Source organism: Oculina patagonica, chromosome 4, assembly GCF_052425735.1.
Source record: "Oculina patagonica isolate OP01 chromosome 4, crgOcupat, whole genome shotgun sequence".
NCBI lineage: Eukaryota > Metazoa > Cnidaria > Anthozoa > Scleractinia > Oculinidae > Oculina > Oculina patagonica.
Genome location: NC_135761.1, coordinates 32217965 through 32226407, shown reverse-complemented (window position 1 = coordinate 32226407; position 8443 = coordinate 32217965). Strand labels below are relative to the sequence as shown.

The window sequence follows — 8443 nt, the reverse complement described above, 5'->3', positions numbered from 1 at the left end:
AAGATGTTGAAGATCTTTTCTTGCCATCTGGTACTTTTTCAGTGGCCGATGAAATCCGACATCTAGAGAGATGACGGTTTTTCTGCCTGGCCCAACATCACTTGTGTTAATATTCTGTGGTTGCATTGGAATAGTGAAGTCGGCCACTCATGGGCTGGTGCAGCTAACTGTGGCCGGGTGCCTAGCCTCATCACTTCCATAGGGCATATAATGAGAGAGGTGTATGCTGACCACACAGGAATTCCTGTTCTTCCAGGGCACTCTTCTCCTTTGGCTTGAAAATTCTCATCCCTCTCATGGTACCTCATCCCTTATCTGTTGCTGGCTGGAAAGGTTATGTGTCATGAGCCATAAGAAATCTTACAAACTGACAGTGATGGGAAGCTGACTGGCACCAAGTAGCCCAAATGAAGGGAATAGTAGATTTACTGGCTGGTACAGGCTTTGCTGATAAGGCCGTGATATTTTCCAAAACCTCGTTTACTGAATGACTCTGGTCTTTGCAAGAACAAGCATGTTAAAAAACGAATTATACTACTCGCATTACAGTACAAACTTAAAGTTATCTTATCATAACAACCAGCCTCACATTTGAATATTTTTAACTTGCCATTGCAAACTCGACTACCAAGAAAAATATTAAAAGAGTCAGCAAATCGAGCCAAATAACCGTTAGTTTCACAACAAATGATGAATGACTGATTGTGAAAAGTTCTAATGTGCTCTTCTTCCATAAAAAGAGCACATCACACTAGTTTATTCTATGTTTAACTACTCTTTTAACTAATGAAGCTTCTTAGCACTTAAGAAAACCTTTTTGTTGCTAAACAAATTTAGACAAACCATTTGAACTTTGAAATCAACTGTTAAATGAATTAAAAAACAGCAAGACTCATAATAAGGCAAATCATGTTCATAGTGAATGTTAGTGTCGATTCCGAAGGGGGAGTTGTTTGGACCTCCATGGTGTTTTCATCGCCATTTTCCGGTGAGCTACGGTCCCTACCCTGGACAGGATTTCGGCGTCTTGACGGGCAATTTTTAACCACGTGCTCTAGTGAGTGACAGCCGTGACATGTCACAGGCTGCCCTGAATACTTGAAACCAATGTCTAATCCGCCAAGCGACACGCGCTTGGAGATATCATGGTCAATTCGCAGAAACTCCACGACCCGCACCCCGTTTTCGATATGATCATAGCCCTCTTCAGAGAAGCGAAGACGGTGAACACGGTTAGATTTCAGTTCCCCATAAGTCGAGAGGAGAGTAATTAAATCCTCGTCGGGATATTCCACTGACACAAAGATGGAAACGTGTATTGAATTTCGGCCTAAAAGGCGAGTAAATGTTCGTAATCAAGGCCGCCCGCGGCCAGTTTAGCGGCTGATTCACTATCAGCCAGGGTAATATCTAAGTATTTCCCACCTTGGACGGGAACAATGCCTCTAATTACATCGGTGTAATCTGGCAAAGACTGTGCGATTTTCAAGGCATCAATGTCAACAGTTAAATTACCCTTGTAGTTGTGTTGAAATGCGGCAAATTATGTTTGAATTGATCCATCTCATTAACTGTTATTGATAAGTATTTAGAAGGATGCAGTTTGGCTTTTTGGCCGTGTTTATAACACTTTTTCCTTTCCGTTCTTTCAATCAACCAAACACATTGTTTATTGAAAGAGAAGCAAAACAATAAAAATTTGACAAGAGTGTAACGCAAGTATATATTTTCCTAAATCCTGTTTTCCCAGTTCTGTTGTCGTCTGTGATTCTCATTCAGAGCTTGTGTTTCGGTTTCAAGTTCTAAACTTCAAAATTTCTATATGTAATACCAGTAACTCACATTAGTTGTGTCAAATAGATTTTTAACTTCTGAGTTGTTTGCAGAGGTGGACGCATTTAACACACTTGGAGAATAGACATCGTTGTAAAGATATCAAAGGAAGAGATTTGTATAAAGTCACTGGATTATATCTCTTTGGTAGCTCTGCTTTTTTAACAAACCTTGGGAATATATACTTCTGGAAAATTTTTTTCCACATCTTGTAGATATAGTGGGATAGCAACATCACCGGCTTGTCCTCCATCTTGTTATTGTAGATATTATACACAGCCTTCTTGGACAGGTAAGAGGAGAGAGGCCTTGATGTCGAATAAGGGAGATGGTCTCAACTTTTAGCAAAATGCAAGGCGAGGTCATACACAAGTGACTTTGCTCTTGTTGTTTTTCCTTACACTTCTTCAATCTCACCACTTCTTACTGTACGTCGTCTTTCAAAATAACTAGAAGAGATAAAATTGCAAAATTACAAGACATAAGCACTAACCTGAATAAATTATATCTATTATTAGCTATAGTTGCTTTGGAAAATAACTGAGACATGTGCTTCTGTTTTAAAATGTTTTGTGCTTGCAAACAAAACTAGGCAATGGAAATCAAATAAGATAATGTAAACTGAAAAATACACATTGACCATTTGTTTACCACATGATGCCTTTTTCGCAATGAGGGTGTGATAACATCAATTGGTGGGTTATAACTATATACATATTACAGTGGCTGGAAGATACCTGGACATTTTTAAGTTTTTTTTTTACATGATAAATGTAACAGGCTCACCCTTGTAGTTGCTCATAAGGTTTTCTAAGACCAGCTCCCATGCGTTTTGTTACACGTGACACACACTCCTCCTTGGGAATATATGTAGTGTGGCCATAAGGATTTGCCTTACAGACAGCACTGTAAGCTTAACTGTCGCCAACCGTTCCAACCTTGCTATCATACATTTTTGTGATGCTCAAGGCAGGGATAGACATGTTTCGTTTGTTCCCCGGGAGCCATGAACTCAATTCGATCTCGCTGATGGACTATAGGATTTGCCTTCAGACAGCACTGTAAGCTTATAGGGGATGTATTGCAGTTATTTTAGCTGCACCAATCGCTAGTAGAGTAGCTTTGCCCCATCTACTTCCATAGATTAAAAAACAAACAAACAAAGAAAAAAGACTAAAAAAGATTGTAAATAGATTCATCACTGATTTACAATTTAGGTCAACAAGCTTTGACAGACTCTTACTTTGTAATTTGAATTAATTCTGTTGTTTTTTGGAAAGGCTTTTAGATTTTGTTGTTTCTGAAATGCCTTTAGTTATTCACATAAGGTAATATTCACGTTCACGAGCAACCAGCTGTGAAGTCCATGCAAGTTGCAACCCAAATGCACAGGTCATTCGATCGGGAATCCGAGGGCCCAGGTTTGTCAGTCGAGACTGTTACGTGCACCCTCGTTAAACAAAGTTGATTTATTTTTTATTTGTCATAATAACTTTTTTGTTCCTTTTGTATTGTTCACAGAAAAACCTTTTGGGGAGTGTGCAATAAAAATTTATCTTGCATGTATATTTTAATCCTCCTGCTAAACACTTGAAATTTCCTGTGTGAGAAATATCTCCCTGCTTTGGAATTTACATTTGCCTGCATTGGTATCAACAAATTTTGTTAATATCCTTGCAAGTGTAACATCAAAGAAAGCTAAATTTGCCACAATAAATCACAACAAAAAAATGAACGAAATATTATTGTGGTTTGTATCTACCGCCTGTTCTCGATAGGGCTTCATGCTTAGTGGCTGCTTCATCAAAATCCAGCTCACTACATGGTAAAGAAAAATATATTTTCAAGTTACTGCTTAGCTTCCGTCATGGTTTACATAGCAGTTAGGCTCGTGGCTATTGCAAGGAATTCTAGAAGCAAGGAATTCTCATTGCTCCTTCTGCCTTCTTCTTCTCCATCTTTTTTAATTTGGTGCAAGAAGAACTCAAGTGAATGACATCCACTACTTCTCCGGTGTCAACCAAGAATTTAAGTTGCTAAACAGCAAGAGCAGCACGATTCAGTTCCACTTTAAGGAGTGTTTTGGCCTCTTGTTTGATTTTCTCTTTGTGATTCAAAGAAGAGTTCTTGTTTAAGGGAGAGAGACCAAGAAAACTGAAAAGCTTTGAAGCTGCCGCATGTCTGCCTCTGATGGCTTGCAAGCCGAGAAATAATGTTTGATTTATCTCAAATGCCCTGCTCTTTTGAGTTGTGGAAAATGCAAGATAACTCTCTGGTGACGGGCAGCTTGCCAACATTTTCAAGGAGTAGACATTTCCTTGCTATCATCTCCGCTTCGTCAAACGTTTCCTTCAGCATTTTGCCAACTATTATGGAATGGCCCCCGAGCTTCTGCCATGTCCCACCTTTTGTTTGAACATCTCCTGTTGAAATGAAAATATCGTTTTCCTGTTGTAAGTGATGAATATGATGCTTGTTGCAAGTAAACATGGTATAATGTCTATTGCCAGTTCAATTTTAAGTCAAGGGAGGAATTTTTTTAATGATCCTCCTTAGCTAAACCTGTAGATTTCTAGAGTTTGAAAATATTCATTCCCTGCCATGATCAGGATAATGGATAAAAGTATAGAGGAGACGTTAGAATAGAAATTCAAATAAACAAATCTTTATCGGCCTTCATTGTTACTACAAAGTCTAGCTGTTTGACAATATCCTTAGTTTTAATTATCCGTTAGTTTCTTCTCTACTTAATTTTCCTTAATTCATCAAGCGAAATACTTTTTTGCTCCTCAAATTCCACTTTGTACATTATATCGTTCTTGTACAGCCCTCCTAGTTCTTTCAATTGGCTCAAAATGTCTGCACACAGTTGAAAAAGAAGCAAATCCTTGTATCCCAATAAATGGCTTAATGTTTGAAGATAAATGTAAATAGGCCTTTTCACAGTTTTCAACACCATCTTGACGAGTAAAAGATATTTGCCGTCTTAAAACTATTTGCTTTCGGGTTCCTATACAAGCACTGTAATTTCTAACTCCGATGCCTTTCCATCGAGATAGCATCGAAAACCTAGCATTTCTCACCAGATCTGATAAACAACAATTCTGCAGTTACATGCATGACTGTGCTTGTAAGTAACTTTGAAGAAAATGGAATAAAATTAAGGATTAAAATAATTCAGTTGGTTAGTACCTTTAAATACTTAACCGTGGCCTACTCCTCCTGAGTGTTTCCTTCCACTGGTGAAGCAACTTTGTTAATGACTGTTGTTATTGCCTCCACAAGTCCAACAAATCCAGCAGCCTACCCTTTTCCTTTTTTTTTTCATTTACTTAACTTTTTCCTTGTTGTTATAATGCTCCCGTATGTGCCAAGCTTAAATTGCTAACTGACAACCTTTTCTACCTGTATTACCTGCTTCCTGGTAGCTTCTTGTGGCTATGCCTATAGCTTCCTGAAATTCCTCATGCTTATTTTTAAGTTACTATTACTGTCTAGCTCTATCACCTGTACTCTCAGGATAAATTAATGTAGTGGCTGATCATTGTTACTAACCTGCAAAGGCAAACTCTGAACTTCCAAAACATCCTCAGTCAACTCTCTTGGTAAGGCTTCCTGGTAGATAACATTCAAAACATGCTGCCAAACATTAATTTCATTATGTACTGGCTCTGGTCTTTGGCAGTCTGGGTACGTACCTATTCTTGGATACACCAGTTGTCTGTTGCTGTTATCTGCCATGAATGACAATTCTTTTTCATGCCTCTTGGCTTGACTAAGAGAGCTGTCCGAGGATTCTCTAAATCTTGATAGTTTATCAAGGTCTTCTTTCCTCTTCTGCATGGTGGGTGGCTTCCTGGTATCAGAATCTGAATGCCTTATGGTTGCCCCCCCATTGCTCTCAAATTACCTTGTTAACAAAAGTACAAGGGGAAGGGTACAATATGTACCAGCCTGATTTAACTCACCACTTGCCCAACTCTGCCATGACAAAAGCATTTCTTCAGTGTGCTGTTTCCGAAGATCTTCACTCACTCTGTCTTTCTCACTGGCACTTTAGCAATGTAAGAGATGCTGATAATCTCTACTCCTTACTTTGTCCCCAAAGTTCCACAGTGTAAATGACCCTATGGACATGCTGAGATCACTTGTTACTGGGGCACCATCATCAGAAAATTGTACAATAATGTGATTTACATTTTCATTAAACCAGATAAGTCGGTCTCTAAGATAAGGTAAACGAAATGCAAATCAAGAATCATAAAAGCTAGACCTGTGACTGTCCTAGATACACCCAAATAGTTAAGGATATCAGAAGCATGGCCTATATCTTTCCTCTTTACAAATTTATCAACCCTTTCATCTGAGAAAATGGGAGGAAGATAAATATTTCCACCAGCACACTTAACATTCCTAGGTAACCAGACATCTTTCTCAGCATTGAAAACTGAACTTTGAGTTTTACGAATAAGTTGGAATTTTCTTCTGGACAAAAATGCTTGATATTTCATGGCAACAGCCTGCTTTATTGCCTCCTCACTGTTGACATATTCTTTCATATCCCTCCCAAACACACCCTGTAGAAAACGACCCCCCTTTTAACTACCAATGAATTTCTCTATTTGATCTGTTGTTGTTTTTGATCGTAAATAGCCCCATGCCCCATAGATTGACCCTTCCTCTCCACAATGAATAAATTCTAGAATGTTTTTGGTTTTCTACCTTCCCTTGTATCTTGTGATAGAGTTTGGATTATTTACCATTTCAAAGGTTGTTGGCGTATTCATTCTTTAGGTTTGGCATTTTGTTTTTGTTCAGTAGCACCTAAAGTTTCTCATATTCTCTAGTTATGGTGTCTTACTGCTTTTCTTTGTCCTTAAGCGCTACTGCAACGGTTTCCTTTCGTCTTTCTAATTTCTCTAAAATTAAATAAATTAAAATAAACTCAGTCAATCAATCAATCAACCAACCTTTATTCACCTGCAATCTCACAGTTACACATTCAAATATTGCCATTTTAATTACACTTTACTGAAATATACAACTAGACTAAAAGTTTCTGATCTACCTTTAAATATTTTTTATGAAAATGTCCCTTGACATTCTAAAAACATGTATTGGGCTAAATAAAATCATGTTTTTTTTATTAAGGCACCAAGGTATAGCTCAAATGTTAAAGCAGAGTAAAGAAACCTTTTTCCTACTTATAATGAAGAATCTGTTAAATCAAATTTCTCAAATAAAGCCATAAAGAGACATCCTCAAGGGACAACCATCTTTGCTTCAAATGTAGGACACAAGAGCCTAACATAAATGTCTAACTTGAATTTACGTTATTGTACTCCTTTTAATATAAAAAAAAAAAAAAAAAAAAAATTTTTTTTTTGTGGGGGTTACATTATAGATAAAAAAAGAAAAACTGTGGCCCTCCCCTAGAATAAAAGTTAATAATACTACAAATATATTATCAATAAAAAAAGAAAAAAGATAAAATAGATTAAAACTAGATAAAAATACAAACAGTTGGAACTAGAAAGACCAAAACATAATGTCCATATGTGGTCTGCAAAACCACACCTAGCATGTATTTAGTGGGTTAAAAAGACAGCCAAATTTTGAATGACAACAGCCCTAGCACACCTCCCTGGCATATTTTCAGCCAGAAGATTGCATTTTAATTTATGCAAGCCCCCAACATGGAGAAAAGTCAGTCGAGTTCATTTACATGACTTATGGAAAATGACATCATTTTGGAGGACGCTTGGAACACGTGACCAAAATAGCGTAGTGGAGGATAGCTCCTTAGTTACCGACCACCATGTACAGATCGTCCTGCCCAAGAGGGGCAGTTTTCAGGTAGAGGTCTGCTAGGAACATGTTGCCCAGCAGCTGTAGCCACTTTCGCAGCAGTCTTTTTCTGTTGCTTTGTCATCCTGGCCTGGTATGTTTTGTCCAAGACTGCTTTGTGAGCTTCGTGCACTCCCACTCTATGGGAAAATGTCTTGGGTGTGGGCCAGTTGCTTGCTTTATTTCCCCTGTGTCGCTCTCCTCAGATGAAATAAATCCTATCGAGTTGTCAGACTCTAAAAGAGTTTTAATTCTTTCTTTCTGGCTGAAAGGTTTGCCTTTCCCACCATCTCAGTTTCTGAAAACAGAGCAAAAGTTGGATCAAGAGCTGACAATCATTAAATGAGACATGTCAAAATAAATAACTTTGAAAAGATTTTGAATAAGGGGGGCCAAAATAAAGCAAACACTATTTATTGTGTGGGCACAGTCTGTCCTGAAACTTAACCATTATAAAAATCCCCTATTTACATGTAAAAGGCATGATACTGGTTGATAAGTTCCTAACATTGTCCTTCCGGTACCGAATCGGGGTCTCCTCATTGTTTATGACAACACTTCTACAAGAAGAAGCTCTTGAGTAACTGTCTCGTTGGAAGAACTCTGAAAGCTCACTGAGGACTTCTTGACTGAGACACTGCCTTGAAAACGTAAATATTGCAAGAGGAGTTCCACTTCGACCAGACAGAATGCATTGCACCTTAGCTGCCGTTGTTCTCTTGCTTGAACACTGAAACAATTCCTGTAAAAAATGTAAGGATAG

The 8443-nt window shown here is 38.0% G+C and overlaps 1 pseudogene; it reads right to left on the bottom strand.

Annotated features, from left to right (window-relative positions):
• Window positions 1–5889: 5889 nt before the first annotated feature.
• On the bottom strand, window positions 5890–6620 carry LOC144652168 (uncharacterized; annotated as a pseudogene).
• Window positions 6621–8443: the final 1823 nt, after the last annotated feature.